We start from the raw sequence: 26,302 nt of genomic DNA, 5'->3' as shown, positions 1-26,302 counted from the left end.
GTACCTTCTGGCACTCTGTACTTACAAACTACTTCTGATAACACTTTTTACTGTGGCCTTTGCAGTAGCATTTGCCACTGGACATCCAAAAAACATGTCCATACAGACAAAATGCATACTCGTAAGATCCTAACTTGGGCATCTGGATATATCTTTTTGTAATATCTGGAAGGGATGTTCAGCTTTTGGTAACACCTTTGGTATCAGGTAAAACAAGAAGTGGTATGTTATAAAAACAACTGTGGAGAACCCTGGCTCTATCCCATGCTCATTTACTAAGGCAGCCATAACTGCTTGTGACTGATGACACGGTCCATGTGTCGAGCTGGAGGGAAAAGAGTGGCTGGCAGACATAAATGATCACCTTTTCCAAAGTCCTGTTTCATAAGAAGTTGCCCCCTGTGGACCACTTGTTCTTCTCGTTCTGGGGTCCTTAAAGTTGAATTATTAATCCCAGCTATACTGGGCCAGAACTAGGGTGGAATCTGTGAGTTGCACAGACCCATCAAGTGTCCGGGGCTGTAAATGCAGCATCCTTAATCACCTGGTCTGCTTCCATGTGTGAAAGTTAATATGGCTACCTCAGCAAGAAGCTGGAAGGCTGAAAACAGCCGATCAAATTAACTTGGCATGCTTGGTTGGTTTACCTGCCGAAGTAAAAACAAACTTGTGGCCCTTTAAATGGAACCAAAAGCTCTCTATATCTCGACTATCTATATAAATATACACTCTTTTTATAGCTCACAGGCTTTGCTAAAACATGGAGCTCTGCTTCTTGAGCTGGGCAAAAAGGATCCAATGACTTTGAATACAGAGTATCCTTCTGGGTGGTAAACTGCATACTCAAATCTACAAAAAATGTAATATCTGGGTCTTCAGGGAGTGTGTCCTGCACTGGGCTCACAGCAGCTGATTCCCACATCAATTTAACACATGTGTCTTTTCCTTTCTTTTGAATAAATGTACGCATTTTTCATTGTTAGATTTGTACATAAACAAACTCATATTTTAAACCTTTCATTAGACAGACATTTAGTTAGCTGTATATTTGCTGCGCAGAATGTCGGACCATTAAAAATTAAATGTTTGACCAAAACAATATCTAACTTTGTCTAATAGCACCTTTGCATAAAAGCTACAGCTCTGATATATTGGGGTGAACCCTTCATTACTGGGTCCAGCTTGCATAAATATATTACAATAGCTTGTTTTCTATCACGCTGTTTGTGTAAGAACTCCAGTTTCATGTTTCAAAACACAACTTTTTCCTGGCAATATTATAATAAATGATAACAATATCCTGCGGTCATGCAGAGATGCCCATAAATCCAAAATATTCTTCTGCTTATACCACTGTACTTACAAGAAAAAGGGGCACATCATTTCACAATCCACACATTCTGCTTTGGATTTCAAAAATAAAAATAAATAAAACAAAAGGATCAACAATCTGTATGATGGACCAGAAAGCATCAAAAACTATAAAACAACTGGCTGCAGGTGGCATCTATCCTAACAGGGTGTGTGGACTTGATGTGATGGGTCGGTTATATTTAAATTTTATTTATTATTACTCTTACATCATGGACCGCACATCAAGTTATTATCAAGAACCTTAAAATTTCATTTTTGTAGAAGAACTTCTTATGTATCCCATCCATCTTGGCTTTGTTAAATATTATGGCAGCTTTATTCAAAATAACAACCTCATCTTAATCTTTTTTTTCTCTCAATAAGGGCTTATTGTATAAATGTAAAATTACAAAATTGTTATCTTAATCTAAACTAATCTCATTCATTACAAATTTCCCCATTAACCTGAATTTCATTTCCAACCAAAGGTTGTCTAAACCAGTTTCAATATATTTATATTATTAATAAAATTGTTAAACTCATATTAGAAATGAATACTCATTATTACTTAATTTTACTTAATTTCCCTTTTTTACATGCAGTGTTTCCACTATCAAAGGATATTCAATGTGTGCAATACACGGTTAAATGTAACCTTCATTTTACCATGTTTGGAAAACAGATTCAAAATAATTGTGATCACATTTTTTACCATTAGATTCGTTAACCCGGCACATGTTTTGTCTAAAAAACTGGAATTGGCATGGTGTCCTTCCAGCTTATCACTGACCTCTCAGGGACATTCTTTCAGGAGAGCACAAAGGAGGGGGTCACATCTGCATACATGACACACACAAGCAATAGAACTAAAGGTCCCAGCATTCGCACACACATACACCAATATCTCTCTAAAATCGCTTACATTTTCCCATTTGTACACAACACATGCATATCATTCTCTCACTTTATTTTAACTCTTTAATATTTCCCTGCATAAATTCTGCATTCCTTATTTTGTTCAGATATCTTTTATATCTAGCTTCTATGATCAGATGGGCAGCCAGAGTGCTCATCCCATCTTCCCTCTCTGACAACGTATAAAGTATTCTGTTTTAATTCTCATTTCTCTGTTTCTGACTTTTACTAGTTGTAGTGCCTGACCCCAAATTCATCCCACAACTTAACATGAAAATGTCCCTTTCTGTCTAGTGTTAATGTCACTCTTGATCCATCCTGCTCACATAGATAGCTGTTTCTCTAGCTGTTTACTCTGCATGATTCTTAGTCCCTGTGGACCTTGGTAACCCAGTTACCCATTGTGGATCCATGTCCACTCTAACCATTAATCTAGGGGCTCAGTATAGGCGGAACCGCACCTTTGGTTCATATATAGCGCTCCTCTTGCGCTGGGCATTTTTGAGGGTCTCTTACCCTTCATTCCCTTACTTAATTCAATGCCCATAATGACTGGCCAGTCTTCTCTCTTCTCTACATGTGCCTATACCCTCTTGCCTCTAAACTACTTTATGTAGCAGATTTACTACATATACCTGTGAACAGCACTATTCTTCCCTTTCTTATCTATAACACTCCGATGGACAATAGACAGGGACAACATAACATATAACCACCAATCAATACAGTTCGATTAAGGGGAGTAAAATAGGTACCCTTTGTCCCGAAAATGCCTTACCGATCAAGGAAGTCTGATAACTCAAATGTAAGCAAAAGGCTTACCTCAGCCGGCTGATTATCAGAAATTCCCGGATCGTCTCAAGCTCCTCGTTTCGGATACTCAGGGTCACCTGGAATCCCCTCCTAAGGCAAAGCTCGCCATGCTGACTCGGTTAAATTGATGATAGGCAACCCCTATCCTCATATTAATTAGTGGTTCCAAATTAATAATAACTACTGCAGTAGGGAACAGACACAAAAAATACGCTCAGCATCTTTTCAATAACTGTTCTGCTTTATTATGACGCAATTGAAGGTTTTTATGCACATGATTACGTAGGTATCACATTAATATTACAATTGTACATTTATGGTAACAAGGGGCGTTACATAGGCAGGCTTATTCTAATCAGGACTCGAAAGAATGTAAACATTTACTGAAAACATTATTAGTGCTGTGTGCACAGTGAGGGCAATGTGCAATACATACAAAATACAATACAATTATATACAGAACTTACAAATTTCCATTACAAATAAAACAATGCAGAATAGAATACAGTAAAAAAGAGCAGAACAATAGAGAGAGAATAGAGAGAGAGAGAACAATAAAATGACAACTATTTTTAAAAATTTTATATATTTTTTTTTTTTACACTTTTTTTTTGTAACTAACTTTTATAACTGTAACCGGTTCCAGGTTCGGGTCTCTCAAAATGCGATGGCATCTTGGGAGACCCTGTGAAAGTGTGCCTAGTCTGTGCAATGCTGTACCCTACGCTAATACTCAACTAGTGCATGGTAGCATTCAAAACATTAACCAATGCAACGACCAGGATTATCAGGACAGGAGGGACAATAATAGCGGGTGTCACGCCTATATCCGCGCTTGCTGCAGACACAACATCTTTTTTGGGGGGTTCGCTGGGTAGGGGTACTCGGGAGGACATAAAAAATGCCTCTCATGCATCTGACTGCATTTGGTTGGGGATGTGAATGGGGGAATTACGGGCGCTGCAGATGTGGTGGTTCCCAATTAGGATTGGCGAATGCAGCAGGAAGGGCATTATGGGCACGACGGGCCTGTTTGTCTTCTTCTTGGTGGCAGCGGGACACCACTTGTGCTTGCCACCTCACCAGCTTGAACTGCACTTATGGGACTCGCCACGTCACCAAGTGTTACTGCAGTGCTGGTTTGACTATGACCGGGGTGTACTAGGCCGCTGGTGCTTGCCAGTTCACCAAAACGATACCAAAAAAACTGTTAGCGATCGCAGGGATCAGGCCTGACTCTGCGAAAGCTGCAGTTATGCGTTTAGTGTTTAGTAAGTGTCAGTGATCGATCGATACTGCACTTGGGTGGGCTGGGCTGGGCCGGGCGGAGGGGCAAAACGCAGGTGCTAGCGGGTATCTGGGCTGATCCCGCTAACACTGCGTTTTTGGGAACCCTAAACTGCTGGGGACGCTAGTATAGATCTGATTGGATCAGATATTGATCCGTTCAGATACTATACCACTAATGGAGGTGTACGGTGGGTGTTAGCGCAACTGGCACTAACCTGACACTGCCTGGGGCTGGTGCTTGCCAGTTCACCAAAACGCTACCAAAAAAACTGTTAGCGATCGCAGGGATCAGGCCTGACTCTGCGAACGCTGCAGTTATGCGTTTAGTGTTTTGTAAGTGTCAGTGATCGATCGATACTGCACTTGGATGGGCTGGGCCAGGCGGAGGGGCAAAACGCAGGTGCTAGCAGGTATCTGGGCTGATTCCGCTAACACTGCGTTTTTGGGAACCCTAAACTGCTGGGGACGTTAGTATAGATCCGATCAGATCAGATATTGATCCGATCAGATACTATACCACTAAGGGAGGTGTACGGCGCGTGCGTGGGTGTTAGCGGTACTGGCGCTAACCTGACGCTGCCTGGGGCTGGTGCTTGCCAGTTCACCAAAACGCTACCAAAAAAACTGTTAGCGATCACAGGGATCAGGCCTGACTCTGCGAACGCTGCAGTTATGCATTTAGTGTTTTGTAAGTGACAGTGATCGATCGATACTGCACTTGGGTGGGCTGGGCTGGGCTGGGCCGGGCAGAGGGGCAAAACGCAGGTGCTAGCTATTGATCCATTCAGATACTATACCACTAAGGGAGGCGTATGCTGCGTGCGTGGGTGTTAGCGGTACTGGCGCTAATCTGACGCTGCCTGGGGCGACGCATATCACCGCCGGGCGATCAGGGGGCTAAACTTTTATTCAGTAATAAACGGCGGGTGCCCTGACACTATAAAAAATAAACGAACTAACCAGGGTCACCCGTAACAGTTATACGGTGATCACTGGTGAAAGGGTTAACTAGGGGGCAATCAAGGGGTTAAAACATTTATTAGGTAGTATATGAGGGTCCCTCACGCTATAAAACGCTGACAACGAACCTAAATATTTACCTCACTAACTAGCGTCACCAGCGACACTAATACAGCGATCAGAAAAATGATCGTTTAGTGACACTGGCGACAGGGGGTGATCAAGGGGTTAAAACTTTATTAGGGGGGTTAGTGGGGTACCCTAGACCTAAAGGGGGCTAACACTTACTGCCCTACCACACTAACTGTCACAAACTGACACCATGCAGTAATCAGAAAAAAAAAAAAAAAAATGCTTGGTGTCAGTGTTACGGGGGGGGGGGGGGGGGTGATCGGGGGGGATCTCGGGTGCTTTGTGTGCCTGGCATGTTCTACTGTGTGTGTGTGTGTTTTCACTCACATTACAGTCTTCTCTCCTCGGCGCCGGAACGGAAACTGCCGAGCCGAGGAGAGATGACATCATTTCCTTTGCTGCTGTTTACCATACAGCAGCATAGGAATGATTTCATTGGCCGGCGGCGATCGCGAGGGGGGGCCACGAATGGATGGCCTCCCCCTCACCTCCGATCGCCGCTGGACAAAAGCCGACCGCCTCGGGCACGGGGGGGGGTCCGAACAGACCCCCCGCCCGCGGGAGGCAGATCACGTGATTCTGCCTGCCGGGGCCATTCTGCCGACGTATATCGTCGTGAGGCGGTCGGCAAGTGGTTAAACAACAAGCCCTGATCTTACGACAGAGGATCCTTGATAAAGGATATGATAAGGGTGAGGATGATCTCCAACTTCAGAGCACTCTAGAAGTTCAGAGAAAGTCCTTGCTTGCTGACAAACTCCGTCCAGAAAATAACAAATCATTTAGATAGTCAATCTTTACCTCATATTCTATTCAACAAAGACAAATCAAACAGATCATTAATAAACATTGGGATGTACTAAAGAGTGACCAGGTTTTGGGTTCTTTGTTGCCAGTGAGAGTCAATGAACACATAGCTAAAATTAAAAAGGGCGACACCAATCACAGTATACCCAAGCATTATCGTCAATACCATAATCATGATCCGAGAGGTGCTGAATTTCTCATTAGAGATAGATTCATTCCCCCTTGGAGGGGTGGAGCTTCCACCAGAGGAGTTTCAAGGTTAGAAACTTTCCGGATATACGAATTACAATCCCACTCTCCGCCACGTATGAACCTGGAGTGGGATATCAATGCTTTTAACAATAGGGCATGATGCCAATTTTTTGTTTCTGATAATATTTGCCATCCAAGGGTTGATCCCAACAAAGGGAGATATTTTAGTTTTTTTTTTTTCTGTGTGTCAGAAACCATGAATCAGACTGAGACAGAAGTACAATTAAATCACACTTGTTTAATAATAATAAAAAAAGGTAAACAGAGCAAACGTAGTCAAAACAGCCAGAGTTCAGGAACTGGAACAGATAGTCAGACAAGCCAAAATGTCAGGGAGCCAGTGATGAGCGTAGTAGAACAGCAAGCAGGATCTGGAGCCTGAAGGAATATCAGCCAAGCAAGTCTTTAACAGGAACACAGGAGAGCATCTCTAGAGATGTGACCAAAGTGAAGGCAGAGATCATCTGGACTGGACGGCTTAAGTAGGCAGGACTGACGAGCAGGATATCATCAACAGGTGAGTCACTGTGAGTGGCCAGCTTTGAGAAGGAAGGGCTGAGCCCTGACACTGTGCTTTTTCTCTTTTTTTTAATTTTTTTCTCTTTTTTTTCCATTACTTTATACTTTTCTAATTTATATTTGATAACAATTATGATGTCCATTAATTACTATGTCTGTTTTATTGATGTGTGCAGAGAATAATTATGAGTCACCAACTCTGTTTCAGTCCTTTTTTAAGCATACTTATGATTGGATTTAGGGTGTTTTATAATACCCCATCATAAGGATTATTAGAATACCGTTGTTATGGCAGCAGATTCCATAACACCGGTATCGTCTTCAACGGCGGACGGTCCTCTTTCAGATAAAGGTGGTCTTCAAGATCACTTTTATCTGGGGAGGGAGAAGGGCTCCCCCTCCAGCCATGCTCTGGTCGTCTATACCACTTACTGGAGCCGTCGTAGCGGAGGAGACGATCGCGTCCTTTCTCCTGTGGGGCTGTATGCCGAGACAGGGAAAGATGGCCCCTGCTCGGCTCCATACCATTGGATAACAGAAACAACTTAAAATGTCACTTCCGCCCAATGGTCTTAAAGGGAATTTTTTTTTTTTTGCTATTTTTTTTTTTTTTTTAGCACGGCCCCCTAGAGGACTGCTGACAATTACCTGCTCATCTGCACGGCCATGACCAAGTGAACCTTCCAATCCACCTGACACTCTGGGTTCAGACATCCTTGCAGCACTGTGTGGCAATAATCAAGCAACTCAGGGTAATTAGGTTCTAAAGATGTTTTACTTGCACCAAATAAAAGTACAAAGAGGAAGTAATAAATCTGCTGAGATTTAAACAGCAGTGTTAACTCAGCAGAATTGCTCCCAAGGGCACAGGACAGTTTAAAAATGACAGTGTGTTTTTGTTAACTGCTTATACTGTCACACTATAGAAGATGGAACCTGGCCAGCCTACACACTATCCTAGGAAGGGAAAGCGGTCTAGAGAGGAATAATATAGGGGCCTTTCTATAAGTATGGCAATAAAATCCTGGTTGCCGATCTGATGTTCTTCACCGGCTAGTTGGAGCTCGTTAACTGTAATCCGTTTGGGCATAGTGAAAATGGTGGATTTCTCGCAATAAAGAAAGCTAAAGGTGTCTGAGCACAGTGTTCAAGAAATGCAGTAACGTGTTCTTGGAGTACAGATGTCTGTGCATAGGCGTGCGCACAGGGTGTGCCGGGTGTGCCTGGGCACACCCTAATCACCCCATGCAGTGCTGACTCCCCCTGCTTCCTGGCGCCCCCTGTCTCCTCCCTGCAATGCTTCCAGCTTCCTGCCTCACCTGTCCTGCCAGCTGATGCGGGGGATGTTTCAGGATGGAAAGCGGGGGAAGGGGCTGGTAAATATTTAATTTACCCCTTCCTTTTCTGGATGAACATAGTGAGTGATCTGTATCCTTTGTTCATTCTTAACTGAAGCATAGTAAACTATCTTTGTTTGTGAGACATCGGGGGTCTTATTAGACCCTCACCAAAGCCCCCCAATGGGGCTCCTAAAAAATGGTAAAAAAAAAGAAAAATTGTAAAAAATAATTACAAAAATAAAATTGTAAAAAATAATAAAATAAAATAATAAAATAAACTTCTAACACCATCCACTGCCCTACTGGCACCAATCTCTGCTCTACTCACACCTTCCACTGCTCTGCTGATATACACACATGTGCATTTTTGCTCTGGGGTGCACACCCTAATACAATAGGCTGCGCGCACCAATGTGTCTGTGCAAAGTGTCTCAATATGATGGTGGTAAAGAATGGATAAAGGCCAAGCAATTTGCCCTCTCACCAACGACCGGACCGTTCTGATGTCCTCCGAACAGGAACTCGTGTAGCGACACTTGTGCAGCGGATCCGCTGTCTCGATCTCCCGATGTGAAGCTGCCACACACGCCGACAGGCAGGCGACCCGAGTGGTGCTGGAAAGTATGTCCGACAGCGAACAACAGAGCAAGGCCCCTCGGGCCACGGGTTGGAAATATGACTCTGCGGGGTAGGCCGCGACCTCTCTCTCTCTGTTGCACAGAGAGGTCTGTCTTGCGTCAGGCCCCAGAGGAAGAGACCGTCCACGCGGCTTTGGTTGCTTTTATAGCTACTCCCAGCAATCTTTAGATGACAGCACAGAACTCTGGGATATGTAGTCCTGGCACACAATCATGCAAAGCAATTATCTGACCGGGGGAACTATTTGTCCCACAATCCTTTTATTGGGCACACAAATATGATGTCACTGCATACATTGAGCACTAGAGGGACAGGCAATACCCAGCAATGCTAGAGGGTACGGTGCTTTATGTTTGTATTCCATACTGCTACATTTTTTTTGTGTAAATGTGAGTTGTGTGGTCTTTTTGACCCCAGGTCTCACATTTAAGAGGTCCTGTCATGCTTTTTTTCTATTACAAGGGATGTTTACATCCCTTGTAATAGGAATAAAAGTGATCCAATTTTTTTTTTAAAAGGACAGTGTAAAAATAAAAAGTAAAATAAATAAGAAATATTTTTTTTTAAAGCACCCCGTCCCACCAAGCTCGCGCTCAGAAGCGAACGCATATGTAAGTCACGCCCGCATATGAAAACAGTGTTCAAACCACACATGTGAGGTATTGCCGCGATCGTTAGAATGAGAGCAGTAATTCTAGCACTAGATCTCCTCTGTAACTCAAAAGTGGTAACGTGTAGAAATTTTTAAACATCGCCTATGGAGATTTTTCAGGATCAAAGTTTGTCACCATTCTACGAGCGGGTGCAATTTTGAAGCATGACATGTTGGGTATCAATTTACGCGGGGTAACATTATCTTTCATAATATAAAAAATTGGACTAGCTTAACTAATGTTTTATTTTTTTCATTAAAAAAAAAAAATTTTTTTCAAAAAAAAATTGCACTTGTAAGACCACTGCACAAATACGGAATGACATAAAATATTGCAACGACTGCTATTTTATTCTCTAGGGTGTCTAAAAAAAAATATATATATATATATATATATATATATATATATATATATATATATATATATATATATATATATATATATATATATAATGTTCGGGGGTTCTAATGCCCCGTACACACGGTCGGATTTTCCGATGGAAAATGTCCGATCGGAGCGTGTTGTCGGAAATTCCGACCGTGTGTAGGCTCCATCGGACATTTTCCATCGGATTTTCCGACACACAAAGTTGGAGAGCAGGAGATAAAATTTTCCGACAACAAAATCCGTTGTCGGAAATTCCGATCGTGTGTACACAAATCCGACGGACAAAGTGCCACGCATGCTCAGAATAAATAAAGAGATGAAAGCTATTGGCCACTGCCCCGTTTATAGTCCCGACGTACGTGTTTTACGTCACCGCGTATAGAACGATCGGATTTTCCGACAACTTTGTGTGACCGTGTGTATGCAAGACAAGTTTGAGCCAACATCCGTCGGAAAAAATCCTAGGATTTTGTTGTCGGAATGTCCGAACAAAGTCCGACCGTGTGTACGGGGCATAAGTAATTTTCTAGCAAAAAAAAAATGATTTTAACTTGTAAACACCAAGTCTGAAAAATAGGCTCGGTCCTTAACTAGTTAAACATGTTTTGCTTTCTATCTATGTTGAGGCTTGGTTTGGCCACTTCCTGATTCCTTTGAGGAAGTTGGCTGTTAGCGTGGAGGATGTAGATTTTGGCTTCGTTTTGAGAGCGAGGCTTGACGTATATACGACCACACCCTTTGTTCACTCAATAATCAATGGGCTGATGACATAACGCACGCGATGGCCTGTCCTTCAGAACATTGGACATTTTCTCTTATTGCACTTTAGTATTCTATTGGACAATTTGTCATTTTTTGTATTCACATTTATGCACATATGTGATATACAGTACTTATTTGAATTTTCCTCCTTGCTCTCTTTACACTTTTAATTCATTCAACAATCTTTTCCTTTACCCTGAATATGTATCGCCCTTTCTTTTCTTTTACAAATTATGGTTATTTATTATCGTCTCCTGATAATATAATATATTTATTTTAATTTTATTTTTACACATAGCACAGTGAACGTTCAGTTGCACGTACTATATTTACATCTTATTAACCCTCAAAAGGTTGCTTTCACTTTTTTAGAGCTGCACTTATTTTGTCATTTTTTACGCATTATTGCTGGCTGCTTTTATATCTATAGGACACTAGCGTGGTATTTTTCTCTGTATCTATAATGCTCAGAAAGAAAACAAGAGCAGACACTTCACAGTGTACAACCTCACAATACCTTTTATTGATATGTAAATAGCACTTACAAGCAGGGTAATTGTGCATTGAAAAGTCAACTCTGACAGCATAGAAACAAACTTCCGGGTAACCCTACGTATTTCATTATACAAAAGACGGCATGCTTTTCAACCTTTAGAAAGATTACCTGCAAATCGTTATCAGTGTGTCCTCGTATCTTCTCATAACATATGTTCCACAATGAAGATAAAAATATGTTCCAATATGTGAGTGTGCCTGGCATCTTGGCAATAATTAGGACAATATTGGCAATGATTGATACAGAGACATGAAAAGCTGGTTTGTATGTTTATATACATTACATCCTGTTTAACCTGCCATTCGTGTGTTCATATTACTAACCATACGGCAGACACTCCCCTGGGCAGCAGAGAGAACCCTGGCAGTCAGTATGGTAGTAAAAACCCACACAGTAGGTCAAATGGCAAAAGCTCCTCCTCCAACATCAGCAAGGAGCCTTCTATACATGAAAATAATGAAGGCCCACACTGTAAATCACATGACAAATCTTGCAGTTTGTCAAGTACTGTGTTAATAGGAGCCCAGATCAATAGGAATGTATATAATCCTTAAGGGTTGTACACACGGGAGGAATTTCCGTCCCACATTTGGCCCGTGTGTATGGCAGCCGGTCTGACAGAAGCCGGCCTTTTGGCAACCTTCTGTTGAAGGGGTATGGCCAAAAAAGGTTTGCTGATCAGCAATTGGTCAGGCAATGGCTGAGAGTGCTGACCGGTGTGTTGTGGTGGGGGGGGGGGGCTGTCCCCCTGTCAGAATACAATAGCTCAGTGGGGGAGATCGCTGTACTAACATCTCATAGTTAGTACAGTGGCTCCTCCCAAGCTCCTCAGTTTTTTTTCATTCAGCCTGCTGGGTTGAGTGCAGAAAAATGAATAAGTGTGTACCAGGCTTTAGACTAGGTCCTGGGTCATTCCCCAACACACAGAGAACAGTAACTGAAACTGTCCCACCGATCTGTGTAAACAATACAAGTGTAGCATTATACCTAAACTAGGAATATCAAACAGGCTAGGGGTTTCTGGTACCAAGATACCACATCCTATTCAGAAGGGTTTTGAAAATAAAAATTAAACCTGGGGGACTGAGCAACAATATGTAAAAACAAATTATTTTATTAATGTACACATGATTCAAATGTAAAAATGCTAAAACTATAGCACATTCACTATGACATCAAATAACTAGGGGTATGTCGCAATCCCAGCATACAAGACCATATACTTATATACATCCAATCTACTGGATATTAGAAAGCAGTATGTATAGTATATCGACTAGGGGAGTGACTAGTCCTGGACTCTTCACGTTTCCCAGAATCAAGTTCCACTTCCTGCAGGAGGATGGATGAGATTTGTAATTTGAGTCCAAATAAGAAATATATTACAAATTGTGCATAAATAAACATTGCCATGACATATACCAGGACAAATCCACTCATGTCAATCATATATAACCATGCAGGAGACCCCACCTTAGATTTGATTTTAGCAAGCGTGCTGAAATATTACAGAACATATTCATCAAATAGTCTACCGTATGAGTACCAAGGCAATCCAGCTGGATCAAAGAAGGGCACTGGGGGACGGGGGGGGGGGGGGGGTAGTCCACCATTTTCCACTATATATAGGCAGTATCTGTACAGCAACAACAGCACTGGTCATATAGTGCACTGGTCAAAGAAAAGCAGTAAGAGACTGTTATGCACTAAGTCCCAAAGGCACAATAGTACCCAAAATGACCTCTTCAGGTCACTTATTGTCCAGAGTAATCATTCATTATTGGTGGTAATAGCTGTTTCCTCACGGAAATTAGTAAACCTCCTGTGCTCTCCTTTCCCCCCAATTTATAGTGAGGGGGAGAAAAGAAGGGGCAGCCTCCATCATGGCGGCAGAGCCAGCATGACCAGATGCTGGCATTGTCATGATGTGGGTTGTACACTGCACATGCACAAAACCAAAAGGGCTGCAGGCAGTGATCCCGGAAAATGAGCAGAGGAATGGAGGCGTCAGCACCAATCAGCAAGACTGCACCTGCGCACAATAAACAGGGAAGCTGCCAATAGAAACATAAGCTGCACCCGCTCATGACTTGGGAATCACCCATACACGTCTCATAGTAGTATTGGCAGGGCTGACAGCATTAGGATAACAATGGCCACACATTATAGGAGACTAAATATATTATCTAACAGGCATGGGTCATAAATTAATAGAAAACATTACAAATATTACAATAAAGGAAACACATTTTAGAAGTATAACAACTATAGTAATAAGTAGCCAAAAGGGGCACACAACACGATGTTAACAAATTAATAAACATGCCTGCTAATGAATAAATCCTGGCTAGTGCCTCGTCCCTAGGTCACAACATATTGACTCACATGCTCACCTGGAGACATCAGCAGCAACCCTTAAAGCCGTAGTAAACGTAAAAAGAAAAAAAAGATTTCCCCTGCAAAGTAAAGCCATACTTTGCTACTATGTTTGCATACCATCACATTATGAAAGACTTACTTTGAAACAAATCCCTCCAGCGGTGCTTACGGCTGCTTGACTGGCCGAGCCACCATGACGTCACTTCCACAGCATTGGACCTACCTACGGGAAGATCGCCGGTCCAGAAGTGGTTACTTGCAAGGGGTTATAATTTAAAAAGGAAACTAAAAAAGCGTATCAAAGAGATAAGTGCACTGAATCGAAATAAAGAAATAGATAAAACTTCCACCGCCTTCTAGTGTGAATTCACTCTTCTAAAGTGCTCAAGGGACCAGTCACCACCTCCATGTGTAGCCAAAACTCACCAGAACAAAGGGCTGCCATTACAACAGCAAGAGTGCCTGTGACACATGTCAGATCTCCCTGGATCACATGCAACAGTGAACAGGGCTGCCAAAGATAATCTTCAATAGTGCAGTATTTTATTAACCACTCCAGCCCCAGAAGATTTGGCTGCTCAATGACCAGGCCATTTTTTTTTTGCGATATGGCACTGCGTCGCTTTAATTGACAATTGTGTGGTCATGCAACATTGTACCCAAACAAAATTGACGTTCTTTTTTTCCCAGAAATAGAGCTTTATTTTGGTGGTATTTGATCACCTCTGCGTTTTTTATTTTTGCGCTATAAACAAAAGAAGAGCAACAATTTTGAAAAAAACACCATATCTTTTACTTTTTGCTATAATAAACATCCCAAATTTTTTTTCAAAAAAACAAAGTTCTTCCTTGGTTTTAGGCCGATATGTAGTCTACATATTTTTGGTAAAAAAATCGCAATAAGCGTATATACTGATTGGTTTGCGCAAAAGTTATAGCATCTACAAAATAGGGGATAGATTTATGGAATTTTTTTTTTTCTAGTAATGGTGGTGATCTGCAATTTTTATCAGGACTGCGATATTGCGGCGGACAAATTGGACACTTTTAACACATTTTTGGGACCATTGACAATTATACAGCGATCAGTGCTATAAAAATGCACTGATTAATGTATAAATGTCACTGGCAGTAAAGGGGTTAACACTAGGGGGTGATCAAGGGGTTAACTGCTTTCCCTAGGTGTGTTCTAACTGTGGGGGGTGGGGCTGACTAGGGGAGGAGACCGGTGTTCATACTTAGTATGAACACACGATCTGTCTCCTCTCCCCTGAGAGAACCGGGATTTGTGTGTTTACACACACAGGTCCTGGTTCTTGCTCTGTCACGAGCGATCACAGGTGCCCGGCGGTCATTGTGTCCGCCGGTCATTCGCATCGGCTCCGGGCACACGCTGCCGGCACGCCCACCTCCTACATTGTCTTGAAGGTCCGAAGAACAGCTACGACGGCTCACCCAGGGGAGCCATTCTGCCGCAGTATAACTGCGGCAGCCAGTTGGGAACCGGTTAAAATAACATAAAAGAGCATTTCACATAGTAATAAACAAAAGCACTCACAATAATAGCCGCAGCCAACCAGGAATCATGCAGCGATGTGTGTGTGATATCAGCACCAGAAACTCCACTCTGACACGTTTCGTCCAATTGGACGTTATCAAGGGGTCCTTCAGTGTCAACGTCAGCCATCTCAATGTAGCCTTACCCGGCATGCCCTATCACAGGTGCACGTTAATGCAACCTCATTGATAGAAACAGAAAGTAATGGATCTGCCATATTCTTGAAGACCAGGTAAACAATATACCTGGGGAGCCTGTCCAAGATGGCGACAGAAGAGGACGCTCTGTAACTGAGCTCCTGGAGTCTGGCCTAACTATCCTACTAATGCCTGGTGCAGGGACAATATTCGGACCGTATACCAGTCCCGTGATCCAGTCATGACCAGGGGCAGATCACAGCCCAGGAGCCGCCGTACGACCTCACCAGCTGCTTTGTTGGACCGAGCGGGGGATGGAGGGACAGCTGCCATTACTACGCACATGGCCACCCAGACTGAGGTCCCAACTTCTCCCCCAGCCATGGCGGCTGATCTGGCAGCTGCTATGCAGACCATTGCCAACAAACAAACTGCGCTGATGTACAAGATCGATCATCTGCAGATCAATGTGGATTTCATCTGCAGAGATCTGGATTCCTTCCTCGCCCAGATGGTGGAGGTAGAGCAGCGTGTCTCTGTTGCAGGGGACTCCCTCAGAGATCATACCAGGGACTTGCACACTCTAAAGACCAAGGTGAAGACATTGGAGACCCGTGCAGAGGATGCAGAGAATCGGAATAGGTGTAATAACCTGAGGATTATAGGTCTCCCTGAGGTCATGGAAGGTAATGATCCTACAGCTTTTACTGAGCGTCTCTTCACCATGCTATTTCCCAGCGCCCGCTTCTCCCCCTTCTTCACAGCAGAAAGGGTTCATCTTATGCCTTCCTCCAGAGGCCCTCAGGGATCCCCTCCCCGCACTTTTATATTCAAATTACTGCATTTCAAGGATAGAGACTTGGTGCTGCGAGAAGCCAGGGCCCTGGTGGAGCTTCGTTATGAAATTTCAAGCTCATGATATTTCCTGACTATTTGGTGCAAACTCAGAGGCAACGCAAATCATTTGATGCAGTGCAAGCTAAGCTCAGAGCCAAGGGGCTTAAATACAGCATGTTGTTTCCAGCCAGATTGCATGTAGAAGATGGAGAGATAGCCCGTTTCTTTACTTCCGAGGAGGAGGCATCTGCCTGGATAGAGATGGTCCGTCGGCAGTGAGATCTTTCTTTTTCTCTCTGGGTCCCATTCCTGGGTTCCCTGGTTTGACCATTTGCCTATTTGCAGTTCTTGCACCTATGCAGAGGTGCAAGACGTCACCTGTAGGTCCTGCCCGACGCACATTTCGCCAAACCAAAAATAATTGTGAGACATGGCAAAATCAATCAGTGCTGACTTGCTGAGAGTTGGATTCTCCTACAGTGCACAGAGATTTATTAATAATAATTGTCCCACCGATCAGTAACAATCGATACATCTAATTCCTGACAATGAGAAGAGAGAGGGGGCAGCTGCAAAATACAGTCACAAATAATGGGTATGCTCATAAGTATACAAGGTTGTGCACCATGAGTCCTAGCTTAGATGTTCAGATAGCATGGCTCAAACAGCATGAATAATGCAAACATCATATAGGATGGGCCCTCCTGAAACAACTGCCAGTGAGCAGTGAATCTGGTCAAGATTTGCAGGATTGCTACCCCTTTTAGCGGATGTCTGATGTTTGCTTTATTCGTGCTGTTTTATATTGTTGCAGTTATTTGAATCACCTGCCTGTGTACTTGAAGAGCCCGTAGATAGGGGCAAGTTTTTTGGGGCAGAAGAAAGCAAGACATAATATATAATATATTTTATGGGGTTGTTTTACTAAAGGCAAATAGACTGTGAACTTTGCAATTGCAGTTGTGCACTTCAAGGGCATTTGTTACGTAGCTTAGTAAATGAGGGGGAGCTCTGCTGACTTCCATCATCTAATCATGTGCAAGCAAAAATGCTGTTTTTTTTTCTTGCATGTGATTGGGTATACTTTGCAAAGAGAGCTTCCCCTCATTTACTAAGCTCTGGAGCAAATGTCCTTGCAGAGTGAAACTGCATTTGTAGAGTGTACACTATATTTGCTCTATTTGCCTTTAGTAAATCAAATCAATCTATCTATCTATCTATCTATCTATCTATCTATCTATCTATCTATCTATCTATCTATCTATCTATCTATCTATCTATCTATCTATCTATCTATCTATCTATCTATCTATCTGTCTATCTATCTGTCTATCTATCTATCTGTCTATCTATCTATCTGTCTATCTATCTATCTGTCTATCTATCTATCTGTCTATCTATCTGTCTATCTATCTGTCTATCTATCTGTCTATCTGCCTGTCTGTCTGTCTGACCTTGATGTCATACCCACTATATATATATATATATAGAGAGAGAGAGAGAGAGAGAGAGAGAGAGAGAGAGAGAGATAGGAAGTCGGTGACCAAAGGCCCTTAGACAAGGGGAATGTGGAAGGTAGGGTGAGCTGGAATGTGCTGTTGTTAGAATGATAGCATTGAACACAAACAGACTGTCAGTCTGTGAAAAAAAGATACTAGATTTCATAAATGTTTTTGTTCATAATGTACTTTGCAAAACATGTAGTTATTGTTATGCTACATCCTGTGCAGCAAGTGAGTATACATTCTCTGAATAAAAAGTGTTAAGAGTGGCTGAAACTTGGATGACATCCCTCGAAACCTGCCGAGGTTCAATGCACGGTGTGCTGTCACTCAGGGCTTACTGATTGTGTCACACTTCTTTGCCAGAACGATTAATATTTCTGTGTTGTATTGTTTATGCCTCACTACCTAGCAACACTGCATTGTTTTTTTACTCACCGGCTGCCCTCATACTTACCTCAGCTTTGTGTCTTTCATTTGGTCACATCTGGCAATTACAAAAATAGAAGAAAGAAAGTTGTTTAGATGTACAGAGAAGAATCATGTCAGGAATGCTGCTGATTGACATTTTGTTAGTTTAATTATATACTATTTCAATAAAGGCTTAAAGAGTAACTCTACTTTTGTTGAGAAAAAAACATTCCCCTCTGGGTGATCTATGTACATTGCAAGGATTATAACAACCTTTGTTGCAGATTCCTACCTTTTGTTATTCTGAAGAAATCCCTCTGTGTTCCTCTGTGCATCTGTACTGAGTGGGTCTAATGGGAGTGGTTTCATAATTAACTGTCAGGTGTGCAGCTGCAGGGCACTAATGAGGAAATCTGCTGGGCTTTAGACGTGTTCCTATTAAAAGTAGCTCTCCAAAAATGGCATTTTTGTTGAAGGGGATGCCTGAAATATGACTTGTATCTTAGGCAGACTTATGGGAAAATTGGTGAGTCAATCACACAAGCAGGAAATTATGTTTCTGGGAAGTGGTCAGTACACACTCTGTGTACAGAACAACTCCAGGTAGCCATATTGCAATGCATTCTCAGAAAATTACAGTGGCTTCTGATTGAAAAGTAAAGGTAATTTTTAATAACATTCAATTACAATATGATTAGTGTCTGAATGTTTTTCTTTATTTGCTATTTTTTTCCCCACGAAAGTGGAGTTACCCTTTAACCACTTGCTGCCAAGGCGGTGCGGCTCTCGTTCTGGGTGGACGTCATATGACAGCTTCCCAGAATGGCCACCCTCGTGGGAGCGCACAGCGCGGCGATCGTGGCTGTGCCGTGTTGCTAGGACACAGCGCAACCCTGATCTCTGTAAAGTCCCGCGGCTCTTTACCATGTGATCACCATGTCCAATAACAGCCGGTCACATGTAAACACGGGGATGCGGGTAATCGGCGCTCCTCGCCTCACACTGACAGAGTGTGAGGAGAGGAGAGCCGATCAGCGCCATCTCCTCGCAGAGGACATCTAGGAATGTAATCAGGGCACTGATCATCAGTGCCCTGATTACAATAAAGCCCCCACCGTACCTGCAATAAGTGCACACCAGTGCCAGCAATGAGTGCCCACCACTGCCAGCAATCAGTACCCACCAGTGACAGCAATCACTGCCCACAAGTGCCAGCAATCAGTGGCTATTAGTGATGCCAGTCATTGCTGGCTATCAGTGCTGCCCATCAATTCCCATCACTGCTGCCCATCAATGCTCATTACTGCTGCTCATCAATGCCACCCATCAGTGCCCCCTATCCATGCCGCCTATCTGTGTCCACCAGTGCCCCCTATCTGTGCCCACCAGTGCCGCCTATCAGTGCCCACCAGTGCCACCCATCAGTGTCCACCAGTGCCACCCATCAGTGCAGCCTATCACTGCCACATATCAGTGCCCATAAGTGCAGAATATTCGTGCCTCCTCATCAGTGCCACCTAATCAGTGCCCATAAGTGCCACCTCATCAGTGCCCATCAGCGGTGCCGAAAAAATGTCTGCGGCACTGATTTTTTTTTTTTTTTTAGAAAAAAATTAAAAACCCAGAAGTGATTAAATGCCACCAAAAGAAAGCTCTATTTGAGTGAAGAAAATGATAAAAAAAATGTCACATGGTTACAGTGTAGCATGACTGTGCAATTGTCATTCAAAGTGTGACAGCGCTGAAAGTTGAAAAACAGCCTGGGTAGGAAGGGGGTGAAAGTGCCCGGTATTGAGGTGGTTAAAGTGACCCTGTCACCAACTTAAAAGTATTTTAAATACTTCCTCCTTGTGTTTTTCTTTTTTTATAATTTTTTTTATTTTTTACTTGCAATGTCTCTGATCTTGCTAGAAAATTCGACTGCTCCAGAAAGAATCAAATTCCTAGTAGAGAAGCCTTCCTCCATGTACGTCAAAGCCCTCTCCTTTCCTGGAAGTGTCTAATTACTCCCTGTGCTGGCCCAACTGCTCTGTCCCTCCCATCACCTTACTACATAATATTTATGTAGTTGCCAGGGGAGGAATGGAGGGGAATGCTATAGATATAGAAAAGGGATCACCCCCTTGTGTCAGTATTTTGTTGAACCACCTTTTGCTTTAAATACAGCCTTTAGTCTGTTGGGATATGTCTCTACTAACTTTGCACATCTAAACTGCAATATTTGCCCACTCTTCTTTGCAGAACTGCTAAAGTTTAGTTAAATTTTAAGGAGGCCGTTTGTAGACTGCAGTCTTCAAGTCATTCCACAGATTTTCAATGGACTTTAAGTCTGAGCTCTGACTAGGCCATGCAAGGACATTCACCTTTTTCTCCTTCAACAACTGTGGTAATTTTTGCTGTGTTCTTTGTGTCATTGTCATGTTGTAAGGTAAATCTTCTTCTCATTGGGAAAATCTGGCAGAAGGCAGCAGATTTTCCTTAAGAATATAACGGTATTTAGCCCCATTCATTTTTCCTTCTATCCTGACAAGTGCTCCAGTCCCTGCTGCAAAGAAACATGTAGATAACAGGGTATTACCACTTCCGTGCTTTACTATAGGAATTGTATTAGTTGGTGAGCTGTATTGGATTTCCGCCAGACATATTGTTAGGTGTTGAGGCCAAATAATTTAATTTTATTAGTCTCATCTGACCATAACATCTTTTTCCATGTGGCCTCAGAATCTTCAAGGTGCCTTTTGGCAAAGCTCAGTCGTGACTGCATGTGGCCTTTCTTGAAGAGTGGATTTTTTCTTGCACCACTGCCATATAAGCCACATTTGTGGAGAATTTGTGATATTGCTGTCAAATGCACACATGACCACGCTAATGCCTCGTATACACGTTCCAAATATCGTACGACCGATCGTATGACCGTTCTTGCTTAAATAGTCGCAAGTAGAAATTGAATAGCTAATAAAGTCACGAAAACTCTCGTACGACAGACAAAAAAATCATAAGAGATGACATGTGTTGTAATGTATTTGTATTGTATTTTCGGACGACAACTATACTGACTAAACGAAAATCGTACGATCTGGAATCGTACGAGGAAAATTTTCGTGTATGTCCGATCGAATAATATCGGATGAACAGTCGTGATCGGCTGTCGAAAGTAGTGTACACATGATCTGAATATTGTACGATCTTTCCTCGGACGGCCGTTTTCGTACGATTTTCAGATCATGTGTACGGGCCATTACTCATAAATTCCTGCAACTTCTTCAGAGTTGCTGTAACCCTCCTGGCTCTTTCATGCAGTTTGGAGCGACGTCCTGATCCAGGGAGGGTCTGTGTTGTACCAAATACCTTCCACTTCTTAATAATAGACTTCACTGTGCTTCTAGGCATTAATAAAGCCTTTGGGATTTTTTTTGTATCTGTAGCGGGTGCCCTGTTTCCTCTGTGGCCTTGTCAAGCTGGCCACCATGAGTACACGGGCTCTCCTGAGTGGGAGAGAGAGCCTGCCAGTCCCTGCGGGGGATTTCTCCCCCCCTAGCTTTTTTTCTCCTCACATACTCGCACAGGCATTCGCCCGCTCTCTGCTCCCTCCCCTATGTTCCTATTGGCTGGAAGAGAGGGAGCCAGTCAGGGGGAGCTAATATCAGGAACTAATGAGAAGGATTTTAACAACAGCAACTGCAAAGGATCCTGGGACATGTAGTTCTCATGCAAAACGGCCCCATAACCTTGTATGGGGCAGGAACTACAAGAGCCAGCATGCTCTGGGGCAAAGGAACAAAAGCCCACGAGGCAGGGGAAGAGACTGGACCCAGGGGAGAGGTGCTGCCTCCCAGGTCAGTCCACCACGTGATTTCAGGCATCCACAGCCAGCCGGGACATGGAGCCTGAGAGAGGGAGATCCCAGGTACATATCCAGGTGCACCTGCACCAATGGCGTGAGGTGTTCTTGTGTGAGGTGACCAGTCGGGTCACCAGAAGAGCCTTCCTGTTCCAGGATGTTTGTTTGGGCCTTGACTGCAGGATTGGTGAGAGGGCACTCGCCCATTTCCAGGAAACAAGGACACTGCACACAGACAGAGTTACTTCACTTTGCTTACACTTACCAGAACCTGGGTATTGTTAATGGCCTGTTAAGCAGTTACAATGTCCGCCTTGCTGTCCAGATACTGTCAGCATACCACAGATACACTTTGCTAAGCAGGAATTTAAGTGCACCAACCAAAGTGGCTAGCTGAATATCCAAGGCCTCATCCTTCTTCAAAGGGACTGAAGTTATTAGTGCCATACAGGCACACACACACACACACACACACACACACACACACACACATGTTTAGGGCTATGTAGTGGGTGTGCGGGACAGTTTACCTTGGGGATTGATCCATTGAATGTTGATTTGAGTACAGTGTTTGTAGTTGGGCCTATGGTGTCGGGACAGAAGAGAGAGGACTGACATAAGAGAAGGTCTTCTGCTCTCCTCCTGCCTGGACTCATAGAGTCAATTTGAGTAGAGGTAACCAATCCGGTATAGACTGCCATATTGTGATTTATTGCTATTAAAGTGTTGCCTCTGCTCTTGGGGTTATTTGCAGTTGTGGAACCCCCTGAAAGCAGCCTGACTATAGTATTGAGCTATATTGCTCTTGATCTCAATTCTTACTGTTCAGTTGATTTACTTGATATATATTGTTATTTGTTACTTTTCCACAGAAGCTTCACAGTAAAGACAATTCTGTGTTTTATCTTAACGTGTGTGTTTTCATTGGCCCTTGCACTTACACTATTGCCAGGTGTGCCAGAGGGGCTGAGACTGTTCTTAGGGTTGAGAGACAGAACCAAACAAGCAGCTCCTGTGGGGGTAGCGCTACATATCCATATCCTGCTTGTCCACAACTTCATCCTGGAGATTTTTTGACAGTGCCTTGCCACCCATAATTGATTGTTTGCTTGAGTTGCACTACCAGGTACTGAAATGTTCAACTAGTAAATTACATCTTTGTTATAAGGCTTCTGAATTTGTTTTTGTTTTTTTCTTAGTGCAAGCTTGCAGACAGTTCAGTACTAAAACTCAATTTTCAGTATTGTGCATGATATAGATAGCTTGACATGTCCTAATAGTGGGGAGTGGGTAAAGCAATCTTCCTGCTGGTATTGCCTGTAAATAAGAAATCATTTGTTTGATGACAACAGTGAGTACTATGATTTAACCTTCCCTTTGAGCTATTGTTGTTTTGGGAAGAAACAGTGAATGATAATCATCTCAAGATTGCATGTTGCAGTTGATGAGGAGTACTGGAACCCCCGTTTTCCTTCCTTGACGACAAATGGGCTTATGAAGATGAGCGATATAGGCACACAGATTTGGGAGTGCACCTTGTGAATAATACCTCATATGTGCTGGGAATCTTACTAAACATATAATTCAAAGACATTTTTTGAATGCTGTGAACGTTTGTGTTTTGGAACTACTATATAGATTTATGACACAGTTTTTATGTTTAAGGTATAGGTATTCATTCTGATAAACTTTTTAGCACTGCACTGTTATTTTGTTTTTACTTTTGAACTTGGTTGTGAAATACTTTCCACTGCTAGTTAGCTTTAAATATTTAATTCATTGGGGTTGTCAGGGATCTACCAGCGCCAGACCTGGGCGTTTGCATGCGCCTATGCGCCTATGCGCCGGCGCGCCCCTGTGCAAACACTGCAACAAACTTCTGCTGTTTCCATGCATCAGCGCGGCGCTCGGGCACGCGCGGGTGCGCGGCGCGTGTGCACGCGTTCGCGTTAGCGCCGTTTTGGCGCCAAAGAGCGCATAAGAGTTCCCCTCTTCCATGGGTGCATTGCTGCTTCGTCTCAGCTCTGTGATTCCTGTTATCCTGCATCTGATTGATTGTTACCTGATTTGACCTAGCTTGTCTGACCATCCGTCCCGCTCCAATCCGACCCGGCCTGCCTGACTATTCTGCTGCTTCTGCCTGATACCGTTGCCAACCTCTGCTTGCCTACCAACTCTGCCTCTGCCTGCCGTTATTGCCTGTCTCATCTACCTGCTGACCCGGACTGTCTGACCTTGCTTGTGCCTGCTGTTTGTTCTTTGCTGTTGCACCTTCAGCTTCAGCTCCAGTGATCTCTGCATCTCCAGTGTTCCAGCCTGCTGCTTCCAGTTACCACCTGACCTGCAGTCCAGCCATCCCTGGAGGGATCTCCACCTCACTTCAGCATCAGAGACTCTACTTCAACAGGCACTCCTACCCCACTGCGCTCAGGAGACCACTGTCCCCACTTCAGTGGCTCCTGAACCAGCGTTGTATGAGAGGTCTTCTCCTACAAGTCAGGCTCTACTACCAGGTACCTAACAGTACGAAGCAGCCATGACTGAGCCTGCAGGAGACACCTCTCCAATGAAGGAAATATGCACACAGCTTGCGGCCCTCACTCAGGCAGTGCAGTCCCTTCAGGATAACTATAACAGACTGGAAGGACAAGTTCAGAATCTTGCGGGGTCTAGCCCTACAGCCCCCTCTTCAGCCACAGCTCCGGCACAGACTGCTTCAGCCCCTTCAGTTGTGATGCTTCCACCTGAACCGAGGGTTCCCATTCCTGAAAGATTTTCCTGAGACCGGGCTAAGTTTCGGGCCTTTCGCAATGCCTGCCAGCTCTTTTTTGCCTTACAGCCCGAACCTTCTCGCTGGAAGTCACCAAGGTGGGGTTTGTAATTTCCCTCCTACAAGGAGAACCTCAGACCTGGGCCCACCGTTTACTTGAGGGGGACTCAGCCCTAACCCAATCTTTATCATCCTTTTTTGAAGCCATGGCGCAACTATATGAGGACCCCCAACAGACTGCCACAGCCGAATCAGCTCTGTTCGCGCTCCAGCAAGGCCGCAGACCAGCTGAGGACTATGTCACTGACTTAAGTCGTTGGAGCGCGGACACACAGTGGAATGATGCGGCCCTGCGCCACCAGTTCCGCATGGGTCTATCTGAAGGACTAAAAGATGAGCTTGCTCGAGTGGGTATACCAAATACTCTTGAGGCCTTGATCTCCTTGACCATTCAGATTGACCGTCGCCTCCGAGAACGTCGATCTGAACGCTCTGCTCAACAATCCCGCCCGGCCTGGATGACAGCACGAGCTCCAGTTCCTGCAGCATGCTACTTACCCTCATCCAGTATGAATCCTGTTAATGCCACGCCTGACACTTCTGAACCTATGCAATTATGACTGATGCGACCTGCCTTGTCTTCCGAAGAACGTGCCCGGCGTCGGCAACTTAATCTGTGCCTCTATTGCGGTGGAACCGGGCACTATGTCCCTAATTGTCCAGTTAAAATAAGTAAGTGCCCATCTCCTGTGTATACCAGTCTCTCTGCTCTGTCTATGAATTCTACCCACCTTGCCATTCCTCTCTCGTTACAGCTCCAAGAAGAGATAATCCCAGTCAACGCCATCATTGACTCCGGAGCATGCAGCTGCTTTATCGATTTAACTTTTGCCAGCCAACATAACATCCCTTTACGGACTAAAGCCCATGGACTCTCTGTATTCCTAGCTGATGGTTCCCGCATCAGATCCGGACAAGTAACTCAAGAGACCCTGCCGTTGCCTGCTACCACTTCTTCCCAACATAAGGAACTGCTGGTCCTTAATGCCATCACCTCTCCTATGTTTCCCATTATCCTGGGCATTCCCTGGCTGCAGGCCCACAATCCACACATCCACTGGGCATCCGGAGAAGTAAAATTCCTGTCATCCTACTGTCAAGAGCATTGTTTGATGAAAGATCCGGATTCCTCAGCCACTCTGCTTTGTCTGGACACTGACCAGAAAATTTGCCAGGCCATACCTAAACAATATCACGAATACATCAATGTTTTCAGTAAGAAGGGGCCAGACTCTCTTCCACCTCATCGCCCCTACGACTGCCCCATCGAGTTGCTGCCAGGATCCGAAATTCCATTCAACGCATCTTTCCTTTATCAGAAAAAGAACAGGAAGTACTAAAGTCGTATATAGATGAGAACCTGGCCAAGGGGTTCATTCACCATTCCACCTCCCCAGCTGGTGCCGGAATATTTTGTCACCAAGAAGGA

This window comes from Aquarana catesbeiana, linkage group LG10 (assembly GCF_042186555.1).
Source record: "Aquarana catesbeiana isolate 2022-GZ linkage group LG10, ASM4218655v1, whole genome shotgun sequence".
NCBI lineage: Eukaryota > Metazoa > Chordata > Amphibia > Anura > Ranidae > Aquarana > Aquarana catesbeiana.
Note: the sequence above shows the minus strand (reverse complement) of the source record.